Source organism: Terrapene carolina, unplaced genomic scaffold, assembly GCF_002925995.2.
Source record: "Terrapene carolina triunguis isolate 2854851 unplaced genomic scaffold, T_m_triunguis-2.0 Scaffold111, whole genome shotgun sequence".
Taxonomy (NCBI): Eukaryota; Metazoa; Chordata; order Testudines; family Emydidae; genus Terrapene; species Terrapene triunguis.
In genome coordinates, this window is record NW_020664462.1 from 19,198,468 (window position 1) to 19,220,624 (window position 22,157).

Sequence of the window (22,157 nt, forward strand, 5' to 3'; positions counted from 1 at the left end):
TCATAATAATAATTAATAATATACATGGATCAAATTGGAAAACATAAGTGTTGATAATCTCCTAGGCTCTGCCTGCTTGAGATGCCATCTTGAGATGACACTGGCAATAGATTTTGCACATCTTTGTAATATACTTGCTGCTCTTCTTTCTTGTGTGCTTAAATCAATCAGCAATGAAAAATAACAATTAATAGTTAATCTTTCCATTAAAATTATGATGAAATCTTCAGAGATTGTGAGCTTTTACTTAAATTAATGAGCAATTATTCATGTGACTGGAACCCACTTCAGCCAATGGGAGCTACTCATGAAAAACTGCTCACTAGTGAGAGTAAGGGTGGTCACAAACTGACCCTTATATTTTTTTAATAAAGAATTAAACAATAAAGTTGAATTCAACCCATATGTATGCGTATATCATTAGTGATTTCTGACAAGTTGCCATTCATCTTTAACATAGCTTGTTTATATGTTAATCATTATTATTTTCATCTAGAATAGAAGGATTTTTTTTTATAAATAATAGAAAATGTGGGGAGGTTGGGCTCATGAAGAGGGTTTGGATGAATTTTTCTTTTTACACAAACTCTTGCATAGTAAGACTACTATTGACTTCTTCGCCCGTACCGAAACGTAACATACAATATACAGAGCATTATGTTAAACTGTTTTTGCTTTATTATGATGGTGAGACTAAAATTCTCACAGTACTTTATTAACCTATAATTCATTATTCTGAAAAGAAACTATTTTGAAGCCTTTGTGGGCCATAAATTTTGCCTTTTTGGAAAAGAAGTGCTATTTGTCTTTTAAACGTAACATATACATGGAAAAATATTCTATCTCAAACCTATAATAAATCTTTATTTTTATCTTAGAAATATTTTTTCTCCAGTATTCCCATATACTATGCAATGGGTCTTAAATGTTAAATGTTGTTACTCAGAGGGCATTCCTATAATAGAGGACTGAGATGAGTGGATATTGTTTTGCTTGAATTTTGAGACTGTATGTTACAAAGAAAGTATTCTCAGAATGTTGTACTGTATGTATTATTTAAATCACTGAATTAAAAATAAAATTAAGCAATTATAATGTGCTTTAGTCAAACAATAACATTGATCTGTCCAACAAACAGGTCAAAATGGCTGAACCTTGAAACAGTATGTGGTTTTTAACTAAGTTATATGTGGATTTCAAATGATAACTTGGTAGTGTGTAGAATTGTTTTGTCTTATTATTTAAGATAATGTATAGTTCCTTTAGATTTATTATAGTAAAATATGGAATTAGGGAACATAACATATAGAGTTTCAAAATTCAAATAAGCTATTTAAAATAATATAATGAACTAGTCTTCCCTCAGATAAAATACCGAATGTGAATGTATTAACAGATACTTTATTCTCTGCCAATTTTAACTATTTCCAACCTTCTAACATTTATATAAAATAAAAAACATGAAAAACATAAAAAATTGCTTTGACAGTGGCTGGTTCTCAAACTGTGGTCAGTGGACAGCCACTGGTCTTTGAGCCCTTTCAGTTTATCTGCAGAGTGAAACTTTGTGAAGCTGCCCTAGCAGAACAGAGATCAATTAAGGGAGAGTTGCATCCATGAGAAGATCTTTCTCTTACAAAATGTGCCTCAGAATGGCAACTTTGGAGAACCACTGGCCTGGCACCAACATCAATGTCGGAGGATCACAGTCCTGGATTCAGGTTAGCAAGGACTGTGAGTGCTACAGAATAGTGTAAATGAATCATTCATATGCCTCCTGTTGCTCCCCAGCAACCTTGGTAGCTATCAGGTGGAACATTATTTTGTAGTGCCCATAAGTTTTCGCAAAAAGAACAGGAGTACTTGTGGCACCTTAGAGACTAACAAATTTATTAGAGCATAAGCTTTCGTGGGCTACAACCCACTTCTTCGGATGCGCATCCGAAGAAGTGGGTTGTAGCCCACGAAAGCTTATGCTCTAATAAATTTGTTAGTCTCTAAGGTGCCACAAGTACTCCTGTTCTTTTTACCTAGATAGACTAATTTTGGAAATCTCCTAGACCAGTAGTTCTCAACCTTTTGGGGCTCAGGATCCATTTGTAAATGTTTATGGCCTGTTGCAACCCAGTAAATAGTTTGTGCGTGAAGGCCTGGAGGTGGTTTTGGTCGGGTCCTGCCTGGAACTCACCCCACAGTGGCAGCTGCTGCAACTCCTGTGCTTGGCTGGGCTTGGCTTTCAGCGTTGCAACCTCCATGGTTGCAGCACCGCTCAGGTTTGGCCTCGCCTCCCGACTGGACCAAATTTGTGTGAGTGGAGTTGTTACCTGGCTCATGGGGTTGCAGTGCCACTCACTCAGATTTGGCCTACCCAGACTCCCGTCATCATGATGGCTGGGCCAAACCTGAGTGGTGCTGGGATCCCAGAGGTTACAGTGCTTAGAGCAGGGAAGCAAGCCCAGTCAGGCCTGTGGGATAGGAGCCACAGGAGCTGCTACTCGACCCTTTGAAACATTCTAGTGACCCAATTTTGGGGCCTGACTGACAGGTTGAGAAACCCTGTCCTAGACTATTCATTTCATTTGCAGATTTATCTAAAGGTTCTGCTGTTTCTACTCAAAGACTATCAAAATGGATTCCTGGATGTGTTATTGCTTTACAGTGCTGTTTGCATTTCACCTCCTTCTGGAGGGTCAGCTCACTCTACAAGGTCACAATCTACATTTATAGCTCTAATTAAGAATGTCCCATCTCTGAAATCTATAGAGCTGCTACATGGTTCTCAATACATACTTTCTCCCGACACTACGCGCTAGTTGATGCCTCTAGATCCTATATGGCAGTTGGCAATGCAATTCTTCAGTTCTCAGTTCTGGACTTGATTCTGAAGCTCCCTCCTCCCTTTGGGGATACTGCTTGGGAGTCACCTCAACTGGAGCACCCATAAGGACACTACTCGAAGAAGAAAGAGAGTTTACTCACCTTGTGCATTAACTGTAGTTCTTAGAGATGTGCTCCACTACTGACCCTCCTTCCCTTCTGTTTCGGAGTTTCCTTCTGAGACTTGGCGGTGCAGAAGGAACTGAGGGCAGTTTGCCTGTGCAAACTGATACAGCCTTGGTACAGGGTACAGGGCACAGGCCGAACGAGCACTGCTAATGAAAATCTCTGATCGAAGGTGCAGGGGGCACGCTCACACCTGAAGTGGAGCACCCCTGGGGGGCACATCTCAAAGAACTACAGTTACTGCTCAGTGTGAAGTAATTTCTATTTGAGCCTAAAGATCAAAAACTGTCTGGATTTATTAGGGAAGAGTAACAGGTTTTGGCAGGTAGAGTAACTTATTTTTGCTAAATAAATTACAGGACAGGACAAAGAAGGCTTCCAAGGCTGTGGGTTTGATTTATGATATCAGATTAATTCTAGAGGTTTTAAACTACATTCCCCTCACCCTCTCCAGTGAGGAGTCCTTGAATGGCATAGACTGGAGCATTGTATATAAACAGAACAGCTCCTTGTGGACTGCTCACTCAGTCATGTAATATAGTTACAGATCTAGTTTCTTTTGGCAGGAAGGTTGTACAAGCTGTGATCTCAGCATTTTTTTCTTGTTTACTTTTCCTTCCATTTTGCACGGTTTGTATGTGTTCCATAAAATACAAGGCCAAATTGATGGAACTCTTATGAATAAAAGGGGATGTTTCTTTTAAATTGTTAAATGTATGGCATCAGTTGTAAGGGTTTTCTTGTATTGCCATTCTTAAACTGTCTTGGAGTTAGTCTCAGGGGGTGCTTTGTATAAATCAGACTTGAGTCACCAAATAGATTTCATGAGCTGTCTCCAGAGGAAGTCGAGAAGGTGAAATTACAGTTCCAGTAGTGATGCAAATAGCTAGTATGAAGCCTTCAAAGTGCACAAATTAATGGGTAAAAGAATTATCCATTAATTATAAACATAGCCACTATTGGCCTCAGGTAGAATTTTCAGACATGCCTATAAATGAGTTAGGAGACTAAGTTCCATTGACTTTCAATGAGATCTAGGCTCTTAACTCAGGGAGCTTTGAAAATGTTATCCCTTACCTCTTGACCAAATAGAAGCTACCACTAATAAAGTACCAATGAAAATGCTTCATAATTTAGATTTGTGCCGTTTCATTTTTGCTGTTGGCCAAGAAAGGGGATTGGTGTTGTTCCTTAGATTTAATTAAAACGAATTTCAAACACAAACAATTAAGAAAATATAGTTGAAAAAATATGCAGCATTCAAGTTGAGAATTTGAACATCAGACCATTCACAGGTTATCCCTAATTCAGCCATTTTACATATACTTTGAATATGTTAGATATAATCCTTTATACTGCAGAGTGAATTAACCTTGCTATGTGTAATCTAACTTGGAATTTTCTGACTCACATGTGGGTAAATTCTTGACTGCAATTGTGCATTACAAGATTTTTGTGTTTAAATTTCCCTGTATGCTTTTAATTGAAAAATATACACGATATTGCTTCTGTTTAAAAGAATGGTAAAATTATTTCAACATCATTCAGCAAATAGTGCTCCTGCATTTTCTTGACTTCCGACTACTTTAAACAGGAGGAACAAGTTAGGTTTCTTCAGTTTTTCCAGAGGTGTTCAGGTTTTGGCTGAGAACATGCATGAGAACTTCCAGCCCTACCGTATTGAAGTATTTAGGGGTTTGGAAAGTTACAAGTCACTGAAAGTAGGACTATGTGAGCCATAACTATGGCCCTGATCCTGCACCACTGAAGTAAAATATAGTTCTGCTATTTATTTCAGTGGCAGCAGAATGAGAGTTTAACTGAATATGTAAGTTCTAGTAAATTTAAATAAAAATTAGAAAAACTTGAATATGAAAACTGTTCAAGTGCACAAAGATAAAGAATGGGATTAACTTTTACCTTGATCCTGCAGTATGCATAGACCCTACTCTAGGTGCAGGGCTCCACCTGCAACGGAGTTTTTAATTTGTAAGAAATCCATTCCGACAGAAATTAAACCAGGATTCTCTACATCGGAATGGCTATTTAGTGAGCTTATAAGAAAGAAAAAACATGTCCTTACAGTCAGTAGTGGCAGTAGTAGTGTGTGTGTGTATATTTATATGTACAATTATAGTAAACTTACATGGTGGTAAAATCTGCATGGTTCCTGGCCCCTACTCATTCTTCTTCCTTTTTAGATCCCCACAGTTCAGAGTTCCCATGGAGCTCCTAAACCTTGGCTCTGGCTTCTTTTACAAAACTGTTGAGCTCCTAACCTCAATAGGGTTTCTGCTACAATCTTAGCCTTCAGATAGGGATTTCAAATGCAATGTCCATCTCAGCCTCAAATACATCATTGCTACTGCATTAGAACAAAATATAAAATTAATTTTAGCAACATTGTATAGTTAGAAAGAGGTATATTGAGTTTTTGGGGGATGATGTTTACAAAGCCCTCCACTGTCATGTTTTCAGGAAATAATATCAGCTTATCTCTGAGTATTATTTCTTGTTCTATAGTAACTTAAAATGCTGTTTTTGTAACACATTAAAAGAAAATGTGCTTATTCCAGTAGTTACACCATGCCTTTATTTAAAAACAAGCAATCCTGCCCCAATTAAAAAAAAATCCAACAAATGCACCTTGTGAGAGACACTAATCAGAACTTTTTAGAGGTGGACAGGAAGAGAAAGCAAAGCTGTCTTTTTAAAGGAAATTTGTATATTGCACAATTTCCTGTCTCTAGCTATAAGGAAATGTTGCTACACAAACAATTAAATGGAAAGATTAGAAAATCACACTTACGGTGTGTGCCTCCTACTATGCTTTTGCCTTTGAAAACCAGATTTTTAGCCTTCCCAGCATCCTCTGGGGCAAATCACGGCTTCCTACTCCGAACTGGCTGGCTAACTTCTGTCAGCCACATTTTTTTCCCAGCGTCTTTTACTTTTAGGGTCTAATTCTACCTTCTGTTATTATTAATTATTATTATTATTATTATTTTCTTTGATTATAGGTGGAGCTGGTAGCACCACAAATTATTAAAATTGGCTAATGCTTTCCATCATAAGACCCTCTTTTCAGTTGTGTAACTCCCCCCCATCTCCTTTCTCCTTGGGTTACTCGGGAGCAGGCAGCACTCAGCTGTGTGCTTGGGTGCCTGATGCTGGCAGTAAAGGAGATCCTGAGTATCCCAGTGGTGATGTTGGATAGGTGCGAATCCTCTCTCCACCTCTCTGCTGCAGTCCTTTTTCTTGTACAGTAAAGAGATTAAAATTGGCAGTGCCTCCACCTGGCTGGGCCCTGTACACACTCACTGGCATGCCTTTGGGTGCCTCTAGGAATAAACCTGAGCTAATCTGTGCAATGAGTCTAACTCAAAAACACCAATTATAAACAATATACACTTAGATTAGAGTTAACGTGCCTTTACTTAACAATTTAAGTAAACATAGTATAACAGACTGAGATTGAATGCCACTACTAATTTAGATCAGCAAGGGGCAGTTTGATAAATCATAGAACCATAGAACTTGGAAGGGACCTCGAGAGGTCATCTAGTCTAGTTCCCTGCACTCATGGCAGGACTAAGTATTATCTAGACCATCCCTGGCAGGTATTTGTCAAAGTTGCTCTTAAAAATCTCCAGTGATGTAGATTCCACAACCTCCCTAGGCAATTTATTCCAGTGCTTAATCACCCTGACAGGAAGTTTTTCCGAATGTCCAACCTAAACTGCTCTTGTTACAATTTAAGCCCATTGTTTCTAGTCCTCACAGGTTAATGAGAAAATTTTTTCTCCCTCCTCCTTGTAACAACCTTTTATGTACTTGAAAACTGTTATCACGTCCTCTCTCAGTCTTCTCTTCTCCAGACTAAACCAACACTTTTTTTCAATCTTCCCTCATAGGTCATGTTTTCTAGACCTTTAATTATTTTTGTTGCTCTTCCCTGGACTTTCTCCAAGTTGTCCACATTTTTCCTGAAATGTGGCACCCAGAACTGGACACAATACTCCAGCTGAGGCCCAAATCAATTAACAAATGCAGTTTACAGTAGTAAATGAAACTTATATAACTTGCATTTACACTGTCACCATTTCTCCCACTCCTGAGTGTACACTCCTCTGGATTTCAGAGTTCTAAACACTTGCATGGGTGTGCTTGAAGCCGGGGACAGCAGTCTTTTGGTCCAGTGAATCAGTCCAGCCAAGGTAACAAAGGGCAGAACATTTCTAATTTGGGATCATTCCAAGCTGCACACCCGCTCTGAAGATTAGAGTTGTTTTAACCAGATGTCAGCAACTCTGGGTTCTGGTTAGATGACAAGACTACTCCACCTCTTTGCAGACTCAGACAACCCTTTGAAGTCTCTTTGCTGTCCCCCTTCCTTTTGCAAACACTTTCCCAAACAGCAAAGGCAGTGGTTACTCACACTGCCTGCACTGCAGGCCTTCCTCAGTCAGTTCTGAGCAGAGCAATTGCCCTGACTCCAGTGATGCCCATCAACAGCCTCTGAGGCTCCTGCTTAATCCAAGCCCCAGCAGACTCTCATTAGCAGCTTCTGGCTTCCTTGTAGCAGCTCTTGGTATGGGCAGAGCTCCACAAAAGCAGTCTCAGCTCCTCTCCCTGAACTCCCCAGCAAAGGAAGTTTCTCTCTCTGTTCCCGAAGGCATCATGGGCATTGTAGTCTCCAAGGCTGGATTGCAGCACTCAGGATCTTCCCAACTGGAACACTCCCAATTAAGTTCTAAGACTCCTCTAGTAAAGGGTGCCTACAGTTACTAATGTCTTTGCCAAATTTTAACCATTCAGGCTGAGGGAGGTGGGGCGTGTGTGTGTGTGAGATTTGTTAATCAGGCTTGACTGTATTAAATAGGTGAAAAGTACAAAGTTCAGAATGCAATGATTTACAGGCCTCTAATATTAAATGTATAAGTGGAATACAAAACAGGAGGCACACAAAACTGAAAAAAAATATCTAAGAGGAAAGAAAATACATCTTTAACTGCCAAAGCATTTTTTGTCCTCTTATGGCATTATCTCTGTCCCTAGCTAGATGGTCCGCTGGCTATAAGCTAAATGTAGATTCACTGGATTTTAGCTCTTCTGTTGCTTCCACATCTATTGCTGAACATGCATTTTGCAGCTGGGCTCACAGTAGCAAATGAACAATTAGGCCTGTCTACTCTAGCCATTCGAGTTTCCCATGAGAGCAGTTCCACTGGAGGTTGCAATGGTGGGAGCACTAAGACAGAACTCTCATTGCTGCCATTGTTTTAACAACCATGCCATTTAGACTTGCTCTGAGTTAAAATGCCTGTGATTGGAAACCCTAGTGAAGTCCACAATAGCACCCGCTAGATAAGCTGCACCAGTGGAAGTAACAGTCTAGTGCAGCTACTGCTCTAGAAGCTTTGCCAAAAGGGGATTTGCTGCAGTTTAATGAAGAATTAAACCTACAATAACTTTAGATGGGAAATCTCATCTTTTAAAGGAGAATGGCAGACTGTTTTAAACAAACAAACAAAAAGCCATGTTGAATTATCTCCCACTCATTAACAGAATTGTGCATGTAAAAATTTAAAACATTACTTTAACCTTCCTTTCCTTTACTTGCCAAACCCTGAGTTCATTATCTGCACTTTTTCCTTTAGCAGATGACAGCACTAAAACGTGAGGGCCCAATCCTACTTCCAAGGAAGCAAAATTGGTGAAATTCCCAAATTTTCACACAGACTCTTCAGATACCCAATTTCAGAGCAAGATTGAGTCATATTATAGGGCATAGAGGTGTTGATGCAATGGGATGTTAGCATCAAATGCTGTGAGGTGTGAGATCCTTAACTATCATTGAAATGATTAAATTTTCTTTTTAAAGGACAAGGACACTTTTCCATTCACATTTTATCTGTTTCAGATCATGCTCAAGAAATCAGAAAAAAGAGTTAAGTCTTATATTAACTGAAGCACTGAAGTGACAACTATGGAAGCACAAATAGAAAACAAGTAAAAATGAGTTGGGTATATTAAATCATTTTAAAATGAATCCCAATGTTCAATAAATAAAAAGGGGATTTACACTTGGTAAAGGAACACCAGATACAGTAGTAGATATAATTAGAGGTGAAATCGTCTTAAACTTACACTTAATTGTGTTGAGTAATGGAATTGACTTAGCTGTGTGCAAAAATAAAAATAATGAGATTAAGAGAGTGGTCATATTAAAAAGTAAGTTGTAAGGGAGACTTGGAGAAACAAAGGCCAGCTTTCCAGAATCACAGTCTCTTTTATCAGGTTATGGAATAGCAAATCAGAACTACAAGTGAAATGGTAAAGTAAGAAGTTTTATACTGATCCAGGAATGAACATGTGTTGCCTGGCCACGTGTTGAGGATGCACATTCAGCGAATAGCAAGTTAAACCCACTCCTCCCTTTCCCCACTTTTTCTGCTGACCATCCTATGAAAGTGAAGAGGAACATGTAATGCTAGACTCTTGGACTGAAATGTTTCAGGTACAGCCTCTGAGGCTGAGTGAAATAGACTAGTATCTTCACACTCAACATCACACACTGCAACTAAGTAGTTCAGTGTAGGAGCTCCAGTGATGCAAGTTATTGCATGCATTGTCACCCTGAACCAGAAGGAGACGAGAGACCAGATGCAGAAAGGAAAAAGACAGATTGGATAAGGGTGGAAAGACAACTTTAACCCTAGCATTTTCCCCCCCAAATAAGTTCCCTGACAAATATTATATGGGTGATCAAAATTTAGAGTCAACCACCGAAGTAGTTACCAGCTTCTCTAAGAACACCCAGAAAGCTCCATAAAATGCCAGCTTTCAAACCAATGCTTTGAGGGCACTGTTTCCACTGATGAAAATAATCTTGAAGACTGTATCCTGTGTCAACAAAATATGCCTAAACAGAAAAGTTTGCAGTGTTGTTGTAGCCATATTGGTCCCTGGATATTAGAAGTACAAGGTGGGTGAGGAAATATCAATTATTGGACCAACTTCTGTTGGTGAGAGAGAAGTTTACAAAGTAAAAACTATTTCCCCATGCTAATTTTTCCCCTACTGTTACGCACATCTTCTTGTCAACTGTTTGAAATGGGCCATCCTGATTATCACTACAAAGGTTTTTTTTCTACTGCTGATAATAGCCCACCTTAATTGATTAGTCTTGTTAGAGTTGGTATGGCAACACCCATTTTTTCGTGTTCTCTGTGTATATATATCTTCCTATTGTATTTTCCACTGCATGCATCCGATGAAGTGAGTTCTAGCCCACGAAAGCTTATGCCCAAATAAATTTGTTAGTCTCTAAGGTGCCACAAGTACTCCTCGTTCTTTAAGCTTACCCAGAGCTCTTATCCAGACCTCTCACCAACAGAAGTGGGTTCAATAAGAGATTTCAACTAGCAATAATCACGCCTCAGATTAACCTCATTGGCTATGATACTGCCACTGCACTACTATTCACCCAGCTTGTCTCTCTAAACAGAAATGTGTCAGCCAACATGGCCTTGCATTTGGCAGAATCATGGCAATCTTTCTAGAAAATATCATAGAGGTTGGGCTACAAGCCTGACTTCTGCAGAGACTTTTGCTGCTCCAGAGAAGCCCAAATGAGAGTGCTACAAGAGATCAAACTAAATTTGTTCCATCTGGGAGCTTTCAATCCCACTCCACCTAGCAACAGATGGGCGAGTCTCTCTACCACTTCATTAATTATACTCCAGTAATATGCTCTTGAAGTGGATTTCCTTGGATTATGTAGTGACAATTTTTGTGAAGTCCAAGCAGCATGGTCTGAGTTCCTTGTGAAGGACATTTTCAGAAGTTTGTATCAGACTAACCTAATTAGTAGGTTTAGCCAGGCTTTAAGTTTTGTGTGTGATCACAGAAATGGCACACTGTTCAGTCAGACCCTGTGCTTTCTCAGGGTGTCTATACTACCCGCCGGATCGGCGGGCAGCGATTTATACAGCAGGGTTTGTTTTATCGCGTCTAGTGTAGACACGATAAATCGACCCCCGAGCACTCTCCCGTTGACTCCTATACTCCACCGCCGTGAGAGGCGCAGGCAGAGTCAACGGGGGAGCGGTAGCAGTCAACTCACCGCAGTGAAGACACCGCGGTGAGTAGGTCTAAATACGTCGACTTCAGCTACGCTATTCACATAGCTGAAGTTGTGTAACTTAGGGCTGGTCTACACTGGGGGGGGGTATTGATCTAAGATACGCAACTTCAGCTACGTGTAGCTGAAGTCGAAGTATCTTAGATCGATTTACCTGGGGTCCACACGGCACAAGATCGATGGCCGCGGCTCCCCCATCGACTCCGCTACCGCCGCTCACTCCGGTGGAGTTCCGGAATCAACGGGGAGTGCGTTCGGGGATCAATATATCGCGTCTTAACGAGATGTGATATATCGATCCCCGATAAATCGATTGCTACCTGCCGATACGGCAGGTAGTCTGGACGTACCCTTTGATCGATTCCCCCCCGCAATGTAGACCAGGCCTTAGAAGCTGACAGTCCAGGAAATCAGCTGTGCAGGATGAGACTAGTTGAGTCTCTGTGTCAGAGCTCTACCCCGTTCAGCCATGTGCAGATCTGAGGGAGGAAGAAAAAAAAAGATACAGGCTGGTAGAGGAGAGTTCTCAAATATCTGAGAATGGAATCCCATTGCTAAGGCAAAATTACCATATATATCTTCCCTCTGTGCCTGCAAGTGGATAAAGTCTGTGAGTCTAGGAGTGAAATGCAGTATGCTGAATGGCCAGATAGACACCTTTAACACCTTGCAGCCCTGGATAATGATATCTGGAAGTGTTCTTGGGGGTTTGCAGGGAGTAAACTTCCTCCTTCCCTATAGGGCCTCTCTACACTGTTATCAGACATATGACAGTAGTGCTAGAAGGAGCAACTCTGAGTAGCACCTGCCCATGGGAAGGCAGAGTGTGGTGTTGCAGGAGAACAAAAGTGGCTTAACCCTGCAGTTTATGGTCATGGGTAAGGATACTATGTAGTCACGGAAGTTCACGGATTCCTTGAGTTCTGCGGCCAGGGCTGTGTGCTCTCCCCCTCCGCTCCCAAACACACGTGACTATGGCAGTGGAGCTCCAGCTGTCATTCCTCCCCCAACCCTGCTTCCAGTTATTTTTAGTAAAAGTCATGGGCTCCTGTGAATTTTTGTTTATTGCCCGCAACCTCTCCATGACTTTTACTAAAAATAACTGTGACAAAATCTTAACATTAGTCACATGTCTGCAAATCTCACCTCAGAGAAAGTGTGCCACAGCACCAGAGGACACTACCAAAACCAAACTCTGAAAGTGACAACCACACAAATTGAACAGTACGTTTACTGCACCAGGAAAAAAATACATGCCAGAAAAATAAACCCAGTCCTCAACCTCCCCCATGACATCCAGTACTCCTAGAGTGGCTGGAAGGCAAATTGACACAGTGCTTCCCAATTCCTGCCTGTCTTCTCTTGACAAATTGTGGGGTGAGGAATTCTATGGCACGAGCAAGGATTGAGGCAGAGTTTGCTGGAGGTGGATTGCTACCCTGGTTTGACAAGAGGCTGATATCAGTAGAAGTGGTGGAGAGCTCAGTGTAGCAATGTGTGTGCATCATCGGAAAGCCATTTTCTTCTATAAATGTTTATTTTTCCAAGTTACTATTTGCCTTTTGATACAGTTTCTCTTGATAAGTTTATCTTTCTGCTTTTTAAACTTTATTTTTTCACATATCATTTACAAACTCTCACAATGAAGATTTAAAAAAAGCAGATTCATAATTATATTCAGCTGTTACCTATCTTAATGATTTTCTTGATAGTGAATGCTATTAACATTGCAAATCAGTTTTCATCATAATTTCTGTTTTCACATGTTCATACCTTTCATCTTTGGGCATGAAGCATTCTGTGCTTGATCTCTGTTCAGACGTGAATTTTGGTGGGGCATGTTTGAGGAAAATCTTTTCAGATGATTTTGAATAGGCAAACTTTAATAAAATAAGTTACCTATTTTTTATGGACAGGATTCTGTCAAAATGGCTGAAATTTGAAAGTTGGAGTGGGTTTAGTCCCCATTCAGGAATGGTGCTAGGGTTTTTTGTTTGTGGGGAGAGGTTTGATTTAACAGCTATACTTGTTTTGAATATTGTGTAGTAAGCATTCTCTGCTCTGCCCATTGTTATCTTCAGAGCTATGTGTATGCAAAATTTCGGAAATGCACTTTCCAAAAAAAGCAATAGCAGTCAGGTAAAGACTTTGGAAAAGGCTTGCAACTCTCCAATTTGTTATCCTCTCTAGTGATCTTAGTGCTCTGGAGCAACTGCTTGGTGGACATAGGAACTGGGGGAAAGCATTGCTTGAACCCTAATCAGTTCCCTTTTTCCTTGTCCTTGGATCTCAGAAACAGCTTCTGCAGCTCAATTTTTGTAGGTCTCCCTCCTTGCTCCCCACCACACTTTTAAGGTTTCCTTCTACTGATGCTGTGAAAGCCCCTAAACTTAGGCACTGCTTTATCTGTGGCTCATCTTATGTCTGACACAGATCAACATGACAAGCGGTTTTGGCTGTCTAAGCTCTGAGCATATTTCTTGGGGTTTTCAGTCTTGCTCTGCCTTGACACCTTGGGCCTGGAAACAGCATCTATTCTGACTCCTCGGTTGGTAATGAAAAGCTGCTTGGCCTCTGTATTTGGTGTCTGCTTTCCCTGCAGTTATGTCCCTGGCATTTTGGAACTAAAGTCAGTACTGAACAGTATCAGAGCTAAGTAGTGTTTCTTGTCTGTCTTGAGAAGCTCTCTTTCAACAGGTTTCAGAGTGGTAGCCGTGTCAGTCTGTATCAGCAAAAACAATGAGGAGTCCTTGTGGCACCTTAGAGACTAACAAATTTATTTGGGCATAAGCTTTCATGGGCTAAAACCTACTTCATTGGATGCATGGAGTGAAATATATAGTAAGCAGTATATATATTACAGCACATGAAAAGATGGGAGTTGCCCAGGGCCGGTGCAACCCATTTGGGAGGCGGCATTTCGGGGCTGTCAAGGCTGTATCTCCACTTTGAACTTTAGGGTACAAGTGTGGGGGCCTGCATGAGGACACACAAAAGCCTTTCCCCCCCCCAAGATTTGAAAGTATCTTGTCCCCTTATTGGTCCTTTGGGTCAGGTGTCAGCCAGGTTACCCGAGCTTCTTAACCCTTTACAGGTAAAAGGATTTTGGAGTGTCTGGCCAGGAGGGATTTTATAGTACTATACACAGGAGAGCTGTTACCCTTCCCTTTATAGTTATGACAGGGGCCTTCGGCGGCGACTGCGGCGGCTGGATCTTCGGCCGCCCCTGTCGTTTAGGCGGAGGGAGCTGGGGCAGGGGAGGGCCGCCTGCAGCAGGTAAGGGGGGGGGGCGGCACGCAGGGGACCCTCTCCCCGCCTCAGCTCACCTCTGCTCCGCCTCCTCCCCTGAGCACGCTGCCCTGCTCTGCTTCTCTCCCTCCCATGCTTGCGGCGCCAAACAGCTGATTGGCGCCGCAAGCCTGGGAGGCGGGAGAAGTGGAGTGGCGACTGCGTGCTCGGGTAGGGGGCAGAGCAGAGATGAGCTGGGGCGGGGAGCTGCTGCATGGCTCCCCGGGCCGGAGGGAGCTGCCGCAGGGGGGCGCCTCAGGGCGAGGGGGGGGCGGAGAGCTGCCACAGGGCTCGGGCGGGCGGGGGGGGGGGGGGTGCAAGGTGGAAGTTTCACCTAGGGCATGAAACATCCTTGCACCTGCCCTGGAGTTGCCTTACCAAATGGGGGGTCAGTGCTAACGAGGCCAATTCAATCAAGGTGGAGTAGCCCATTGGCCAAACCGGACAGTCTCTATGCAAAAGAATAAATGGACACAAATCAGACATCAAGAATTGTAACGTTCAAAAACCAGTAAGAGAGCACTTCAGGTTGGGGGAACTGTCTGTAAGCGAGGACTGCCTGTCTCCCAAGAGTGTGAGAGTGAGGGATCGTCCTTCAAGATAGGTTGTAGATCCTTGATGATGCGCTAGAGAAGTTTTAGTTGGGGGCTGTAGGTGATGGCTAGTGGCGTTCTGTTACTTTCTTTGTTGGGCCTGTCCTGTAGTAGGTGACCTGTTGAGAATAGGCCAACTTTCTTCATGTGTAGACAAGGCCTATGTGATTTCTCCTCTTGATTTTCATGTATAACGTTGTTAAGGGACATAGTAGACATGAGAGAGTGTACTGTTCTGGATGTACGTAACACCTTCTAAACTCCCAGACACTGTGGAATATACATAGTTTATTGTGTTTGTACAGGTGAAAAAACCCAAACCAAATGGAAGCAATTAGCAAAAGAACAAATTCACATCTAACAGCCTAACTACAGTAAAATGCATGAGACATTACATGGAGAGAAAGTTACTATGAGTTTATGGGGGGAGGGATAGCTCAGTGGTTTGAGCATTGGCCTGCTAAACCCAGGGTTGTGAGTTCAATCCTTGAGGGGGCCACTTAGGGATCTGGGGCAAAATCAGCACTTGGTCCTGCTAGTGAAGGCAGCGGGCTGGACTCGATGAACTATCAAGGTCCCTTCCAGTTCTAGGAGATAGGATATCTCCATTAATTTAAAAAAAATTGTCAAAGCTCCTTTGCCATCTGAGGATTTGGCTACTTCTTTTCACCCATGCTGACCTACGCTGCCTTCTGTCTTATACTAGAGTTCTCTTATTCTCCAAACTTTTGTCACCCAATCACAATTTGTTCAGGGAATTCTACCAGTCAGGAACCAAGAATATTCCTTCCCATTTTCTATGGAGGAATGAAACTATTGCATACAGGCCCATGGATTTCTTAATTGATGTGAAATTCCAGATCCAGGGGAAAAATCCAGGATTAAATTCTAATCATGTACATATTTATATTTGTATTAGACACAAAATATCACACACAAGGATCAATATAACATTTAGACAAAAAACTCTTTTAGCAGCCTCTAACTGCAGTTATATATCTATTATTTCAGCTTTCTTGGCATCTACTGTTAATGCTGCATTTCAGCTTTTGTTATAGACCTGTTTTCACTCACTCATCAGTTTCTCAAAAATTCTCCATTTGAGGTGAAGCCCGGTTCCAACAGTTTGGGCAAAATGTCTTCAGCCGGTGGAGTTAAGTAAACAGGAAAGATTTCCAGGTTTGTTTTTAAAATAATCATGCAGCTTTTTGTGGCTTAATAATTCAAAATGTCCAAACTTGAAAACCTCAAGCATTGAGGGATAGTGAAGGATAGTTGCCTGTTAAGCAGTGAAGGATAGTTGCCTGTTAAGCTTGAAGTAAGCACATGCATGAAAGTGATTTTTTTAAAAAACAAATAACCATAAAGTTCTTAGAGGTGTTTAGTAACATTATTGCTTTTGACAGTACCGGTTGTGCAATGCCTCAGTGCCAAATTGTGATGTGCTATCAGTAGCTAGGTTTGTTCATGTATCTACAGAATTGTATACTGGAGTTTAAAAAAAATGTAATTGCAGAAAAAATTCCACAGAATTCCATAGTTCTTCATACTGGTTTTTGTGTTTCTACCAGAGTACCGCATTTTGTAGAGTCATTCAGAAATTCTACCTAAATTTAAGGTGGCAAATCCAAATAAAGAATATTCAGGAAAGGCAAAAGTAATTATTTTCATAGCAATATAAACTTGCTTACATTGTGAATATGTCGTATTTAGTATTATTAGGCTGACAAGTGTCCTTTTTCAGTATACAGTGTACTATATGGATATCAGGAAGTTAAAGGTTTTCATTACTTATTGCATGAATTGTGTACACATGTGACAGCCTAGCTATTATAGGGTTGCCAGGTGGTTGAAAAGGGACCCTGGCGGCTCTGGTCAGCACTGCTGACTGGGCTGTTAAAAGTCCGGTCAGCTGCAAAAGTCCGGTCAGCTGCACAGCCGGGCTGGTGGGCTCCCTGCCTGGCTCTGCGTAGCTCCCGGGAAGCAGCCGGCATATCCCTCGGGCTCAGGGGAAGCCATGGGGGCTCCACACGCTGCCCCTGCCCGAAGTACTGTCTCCACAGCTCCCATTGGCCGGGAAATACAGCCAATGGGAGCTGCGGGGGTGGTGCCTGCAGGGGGCAGGATGCAGAGCCCCTATGGCTGCCTCTTCCCCCTAGAGCTGGAGGGAAATGCCGGCCACTTCCTGGGTGCCACCTTGAGGTAAGTGCTGCCCGGAGCCTGTACCCCGAAACCACTCCCGTGCCCCAATGCCCTGCCCCAGCTTGGACCCCCCTCCCACACCCAAACTCCCTCCCGGAGCCCGCACCCCCTCCTGCGCCCCAACCCCTTGCCCCAGCCTGGAGTCCCCTCCTGCACCCTGAACCCCTCATTTCTGGCCCCACCCCAGAGCCTGCACTCCCAGCCCAGAGCCCTACCACCTCCCACACCCTAACTCCCTGCCCCAGCCCTGAGCCCCTCCCGCTTCCTGAACCCCTTATTTCTGGCCCCACCCCAGACCCCACAGTCCCAACCCAGAACCCCTACTCCCTCCCGCAGCTCAGCCCTGAGCCCCCTCCCACACTCCAAACCCCTCATTTCTGGACTCACCCCAGAGCCTGCACCCCCAGCCCAGAGTCCTACCTCCTCCTGCACCTCAACCCTCTGCCCCAGCCCTGAGCCCCCTCCCGCACCCAAACTCCCTTCCAGAGCCCGTACCCCAGCCCCCTGCCCCAGCCCAGTGAAAATGAGCGAGTGAGCAAGGGTGGGGGAGAGCGAGCAATGGAGGGGGGAGGATGGAGTGAGTGGGGGCTGGGCCTCGGGGAAGGGGCTGGGCAGTCTCTTGCCTATGAGAAGTGTAACTTTAGCATTTCCTGTTTTCTTTCATTTAAATTTGCAGCCTTCGTATTGTCTTTTTGAATTAATATATTAAAGACTTTCCACTTACAGTAGCTGCAGACTATTGCTGGACTGCTCTATTGCAACATACTTGTTATACAACTCTGTTTTTTGGTGCGAGGATCTGGGAGAGCTGTCAACAGATGTCAACTTAAGGGACAAAGGGCTTGCTACAAAGCCAGCGAAAGTCAATAGAAACGCTCGTTGCGTTGACTTTAATGGACTCTGGATCAGTTCCAAAGTGAATACACAAAGGCAGAAAAATCTCAACAAACAGGCTCCCTTGTTCTAAAAATTAAATTATCTGATTTTCGTATAATAAAATAGGGGGGAAAGAACACAAGAAACTGCTACTTTTTCTCCTTATTATCTTAGAAAGGGAAGACTTGCCCTTCAGTTTTAAGTGTCTAAAGGATTTAACCATTCTCTGTAACTAGTGACAGAAGCTAAATTCTAGCAGCTGCTTCAGCTGTAAACTATAACTTGAAGAGCTTTAAAACTCTTTAAAGAGCTTTTTAAATGTACTCCTGAAATAATCCTTCCAAATTACCTTCCAAACTTTGTAAATAGGGACTTTAATAGACAATTCCTTTTGAACAGGTCAAAATAGGATATAAGAATAGATCCCTACAAATCTGGAAAGCTTTGCCCAGCTTTATGCATATTAGTACAACATACTTTAAAAATCATTGTACACAACTGTGTTGAGTTGTTGACTTGCTGCTATAATTTACAAATCCAGTACTACTACGCCAGCAAGCTTTGGAAACTGGAGCAGAGTTTGTTTAGGCCAGGTGGGCAACTATTGCCTGTACTCGCAGCATTGATATGGGACACAAAATTAATCTATTGCCACCATGAAGAAGCAGAGAGCTACAAACTCTGCACTGTGATCTATTTAGCTTGATAACATTACCAAATTTCTATCTAAAGCTGAGTATAGTCTAGATGGAAAACTTGGGTACATTCATTCACAAAGGGAAGAGTGAGTCTTTATATGAGAGTGAGTCTTTTTACTGTATATCCATGCAGTTCATAGTTAAGTAGTAAGGATAACACTTAACTCGTGTATCATTTTCAAAACACTGTACATACATTACTTAATTTTCACCACACACCTGCGAGGAAGGTAAATAAGTTTTATTGCCTCCCATGTTATAGACAGAAAAAAAGAGAGAAGCTGAATGACTTATCCAAGGCCCCATAGCAAGTAGGTATTGGAGCCAAGTGTTAAAGATCAGGAGTTCTTAGCCCCAGGCAAATCTGCAATGCTTTCTCTATAAAGGGAGAGTTTTCCCAGATTTTCCAGGACCCCCCAAGTGGATGTAAAGCTGAAGAAAACAAGTCCCACTGACTGTTATCTTTTAGGGCTTGTCTACACTGGCAACGTTAAAGCGCCTCTACGAGGGGCATAGCTACCAGTGCTGGGGTGCACTGTCTATACTGGCACATTACACCCTGTATTTTTTCACACCCTGAGCGAGAAAGCTGCAGTGATGTAAAGTGTCAGTATAGAAAAGCCCTTAGTGTTTCCTGCCTATATGTTTTGCCAGCCTTTATTCTGAGAAGCTACTTCACACATTAAGCTCACTAGCGTGATACAGCAAAGATGGCGTGATGTAGATAAACCCATATTGATAGAGTGTGATGGCTAAACATAATGATGGAAAGCCATCAATAATTCTTGCCAACTCTTTCTTCACACACCTCAGCCTTTTATTTTGTTCCCAGAACATTAATATCAATGTAATTATCAAAGAGCTGAACTAGAAGCACCTTTTGGTACCTACATGAAAATGCATACATCAGTATTGTGTCTGTAAAGGGTCCCTGGAGTGTTAACTTCTTAATGTTTTTTAAAAATCCAGCAGATATAAATTGGCCTCAGTAGTACTTAAATTATACCAATAGATAAACTTACACACACATCTGGAATGTTAAATGCATATTTTAACACCTCACAAGCCTTTCTATAGTCTTCTTATTTTTGAAAAATGTTAATTGCAGGAAGCCTTTATATAGGTCAGCACACTGAGATGTAGATTCTTCCCCCCCCCCACCCCCCATAAGCAACCAGAACCTTCAGCTGAAGACTGGATTGTGCAATAGCATGCAGGCCTTTTTAGAATTTTGCAGTAATTTAGGGAGTGGACTCTTGTGGTTAGTTTGACAGCAGCAGCTGAGGAAGAATGCCTGTTGCGATGTGTTATGTGGAGAAGTGCAGTAATCTTTGTTTCTGGAGTGCAAAAGGCGCTGTACTCCTCCCCTTTTAATAGGGCTAACAGTTAAAAAATGTTGCTAAATTTGCCTAGCCAATTTTTAAAATAAGTTAGGAATTTATTCTGGCACTTTTAATAAGTGATGGGGCCGTGTACTATCTGCTTTTCAACCAAGAAATGTCATCCTTTTGTGTGGGGGAGACAAATATTGTCTCAAAAACAAGCCAAAAGCATCAAATATGAAAACTAAACATATCTCACTTGTTGCAAGATGAAAAGTTTGCTACAAAAGCCAGAGCTATTAAATCTATTTGGAACAGGAAATCCTACTGAGTGTGTGATAGTTATCTGTAGTAAGTTACTACTTATTCTGCTTCTTATATCTATTGGCATGCCATCTCCTTGACAAATAAGGGACAACATCCCTTCCCTGTGCAATTTGCAATGTGAGGTTGCGATTTTGCAGAGGGATCCACACAGGGAGTCCTTTCAAGACACACAAGAAACTTGGGAGCCATGAGTAGAGACAAAGGGAGGGAGGCTGGGAAAAGGAGAAATCCTGGAATCTCCTATTTGCTACTTTTCCCTGGCCAGCGACACCGGAAGTGGCCTGGGGAAAAGGAAGCACTGATGTGACTCTGCCCCTTCCACTACTGTTGGCACCAGAAGGAGCCAGGAACCTTCCTCCCAGCAAGTGGCAGAGGATGTGGTTGGAGGGAGGAGGAAGCTTCTCATCCACACCAACACCGTGGCTATCAATGCCAGAAGTGGCAAGGGAACGGGGGAGCCTTGTACAGCCTTTCCCCATCCATTGATTGGCAGCACTGGTGGGCAGCACCTCAGAAAGGGCAGGAGTCTTGCTGTGCATGCTTCATCAGGTGCAGCTGCATGGCTCAAGGGAGTTTTTATTAAAATCGCCATTTTCTCTCTCACTCACACTTTTTTCTTCCCTGCAAACACAAGAGGAAATGCATTTACACATGCAGGACCAAGAATTGGCTGTTCTTGACTCCCCTTCGTGCAGCTCCAGCTGTGAAAAGGGGAATTAAAGCTCAATGTTTAATGCAGCAGCTGTGGATTCCCTCTGACGTTGCTCTAACTTACGCTAGGGCCAGCTTGGCATCCAGCAGCCCCAGGGTCAGAAGGACAGAAAGGTGTCATAAAGCACCTAAGTGCCCCTCCTCAGTTGTGCTGAGTGCTTCTCTGGCACATGTGAGCCTGTAGTCCATAACCTCTATGTGTTATAGTTTTAGAATATTAAAGAGCAGCTGAAGCATCATAGTAAACTTTGAAAATCATTCTACTCCTTTGAATTATTCTCTGGGTCAGAAGGAAGTGATTTTCTTCCCTAAATTTTACATAAAATTCCATGACAGACAGGACACTTGCCCAGCCACTCAAATATTCTATCTGTGATAAAATCTACAGTGGATGCTTTGGAGAGAAGTAAAACGTGCAATAGTCTTGCTATTACTCAGTACTACACTAGGAAGGGAGTTTTTTTCCTGACCCCAGCTGGCATCAGTTTATATGCTGAAGCATAACAATTAATCGTCCTTGTAATTCTTTTCATAGCTAGTATAACTGCAAGATGTTACTGTTTTCTCGTGTATCTAACCTATTTTTGGATTTTACTCAGTTATTTTTCAATAATAATTACCCCCTGGCATTAAATTACAGAGGTTAAGCTTGTTTCTTTTATAACCTTATTGCTTTTTATTTCAAATGTCCTCTTCTTTTGGGAAACAGGGTAAATGCAAGCTCTTTGTTGACTTCTGTCAGTCTTAGTTTACACCCCCCTCTTTCATATTTCCTGCTCCTCTTCTGGATTCAGAATTAAATAAATTCTGTTTTTCCTTCTAAGGAAGATGACACCTCTACCCTCCAACCTTCTTCCCTCTAAATGTCCTAGGGCGAGATTGTCAGCAGTACAATTGGGAATTGGTCTAACTGCACTTTGTAAATCTCCCCTTGTCTGCTTTTCTGTAAGCCTTTTGCATTTTGCCATGTCTTCTTTTAAATTAAAAGGTC

General features: G+C 42.2%; 1 protein-coding gene and 1 pseudogene across 8 annotated transcripts in view; one reads left to right on the forward strand and one right to left on the reverse strand.

Moving 5' to 3' along the window:
- ZMYND11 (zinc finger MYND-type containing 11) overlaps positions 1-22,157 on the forward strand; it is a 166,782-nt gene that overhangs the window by 57,654 nt on the left and 86,971 nt on the right. For 3 of the 8 annotated variants that reach the window (XM_026652009.2, XM_026652013.2, XM_026652015.2), the window contains exon 1: positions 8,939-9,025. The exons of 1 other annotated variant lie outside the window; for it this stretch is intronic. The gene's annotated coding sequence lies outside the window, so the exon portion shown is untranslated. Of the gene's footprint in view, positions 1-8,938; positions 9,026-17,213; positions 17,233-22,157 lie in introns of those variants that run through there. 4 more of the 8 variants (XM_026652012.2, XM_026652014.2, XM_026652016.2 and 1 more) reach the window with 2 other exon arrangements.
- LOC112102736 lies at positions 10,306-10,488 on the reverse strand (annotated as a pseudogene).